The following is a 1,894-nucleotide window of genomic DNA, read 5'->3' as shown; positions in this document are numbered from 1 at the left end:
CAACTAAAATCCACAAGGCTCGCACAATCGCATTTCAACCGTCGCCATATTGAAAGCGACTTGTTTAGTGTCGAAATTTGATTAGAATCATAGAAAAAAGTGTTGTGTGATTTGGTAGAATGCGATCTTACTCTTTAAAAAATATGTCACGTATTTCAGCGCCATCTCAGCACCTGGTTAAATGGAAGGGTACTACAAATCTGGCCTCCACATAAGTGGTCTGTAGCTTCGACATGATAGGTGTGAAATTTTAAACGTTCTTGTTGTTGATTGGATAGGAAGAGTGGCGTAATCTAGCCTCCATGCTAGGTACATCATAGCCTCCATACGGTACTTCCAATATTTAATATTTTATTCAAGTGGACAATAAAGGTACAACACAAACAACTTTTGTTTCTTAATTATTTATTTATACAATAATGTGACATTTTACATAGAAATATGAGTATTTAATTTGGATTAAATGTATGTTTACTCGTTGAATTTTTCAACCGACTGCACACAACACCTGATGGGAGCCATTAGACCTAACAACAAAACGCGAAATAAAATGTGTATTTTAAAACTGTTGGATAAACAGTACCTACAATCAGAAAATCTCTACATTACAATCAGAAAAACTTACCTTTAAAAAGGTACTCATTACAAAATAACAAAAATATCAAAAAACACGACTGAATATCAGCTTTTTATGTGACACAAGGTTCGTTCCAAGACCACACATTTGTACGATCCCTTGAACCGCCACGAAATCGATTGGACTGTTTTAATGCGCAGAATCGCCCTTGAACGGTTTTCTTTCGATCTCGATCCGATTACCGGTACATAACCCTCTTGGAACGAATTCGTGTACCATTTCAAGTTCGAGTTGCGCCTGAGCCATTTTCAGTGCGAGTACCACTGTACCACTATAATAATAGTAGTTTGCTAGATGGTTAGAAATTAATATTTCTAATGTCCACTTTACATCAACAATAAATTGAATAAGAAATTGACAAAGTTATTCAATACCAAATTTGACGAGTACAAAATGTAAGGTTTGTAAAAGAAAGTGAAATAATTTGATGAAATAGAACAATTGGATATGTTTTATTTTGTCAATTTTCTTTTTATTCACGGCAAAATTGGATGTAGAATTGTGTTTTGTATAAGAAAAATTTGACCTTAAATAACTTTGTCAATTTCTTGTTAAATTTATTGTTGATGTAAAGTGGACTTATGTTCATTAAACATCACTTCAGCTTCAAAACCTTCCCCAGAATCGATATCTGACATTAAATCGTTGTCTTCTATGAAAAAAGAAAATAATAAATTATCCATTTTTATAAGATTAATTTGAAAAAAAAAGAATTAATAATTATTTAAACGGAAATCAAGATTCACAGGTACTAATAGCGTAAATTGTGGATTATTCTATTATTGAATCATCAGCTGATCTCATAGCAGTGACATGGCAGTGACCAGTAAAAATGAAAACAATCCTAACTGCGCAAGTCAGTACAAATAGTTTCTGCTTGAAGGCATGTATCAAAAGGGCCGTTCAGTTACCGATTTCGAAGCGGTACATGGATCGCTTGGAACAACACGGTGTACGATACCAATCATCGTTCATGTTCGCTTGGAACGCATTTTTTATAATGCGCATGACGAGGGCAGTACGAAGGACGGTTTCCATGTCACTTGGAACGCGCCTACAAACACATCACATAAACCGACCATATAAAATGACTGAACGACAACGAACGAACAAACACGAACACTGAACACAGATTCACAGATAGTGCAGGATTTGTCAAAAGTCATGTTCCACCAATCACAATGCCGACATCAGCGCCTCTGACAAAATGGAAGGAAAATAAATACGATTACATGTTTTTTATTAGAGTGCGCGGGG

The 1,894-nt window shown here is 35.1% G+C and overlaps 1 long non-coding RNA gene across 1 annotated transcript; it reads right to left on the bottom strand.

Moving 5' to 3' along the window:
• Window positions 1-388: 388 nt before the first annotated feature.
• On the bottom strand, window positions 389-702 carry LOC126887701 (uncharacterized). The gene is made up of 2 exons (XR_007699147.1): window positions 626-702; window positions 389-527 (listed from the first exon to the last, which is right to left on the bottom strand). It is a non-coding gene; the product is annotated as an uncharacterized LOC126887701 (long non-coding RNA).
• Between the last annotated feature and the right edge of the window lie 1,192 nt (window positions 703-1,894).

This window comes from Diabrotica virgifera, chromosome 7 (genome assembly GCF_917563875.1).
Source record: "Diabrotica virgifera virgifera chromosome 7, PGI_DIABVI_V3a".
In the NCBI taxonomy this organism is placed as follows: Eukaryota; Metazoa; Arthropoda; class Insecta; order Coleoptera; family Chrysomelidae; genus Diabrotica; species Diabrotica virgifera.
This window is presented reverse-complemented; position numbering and strand designations above follow the sequence as displayed.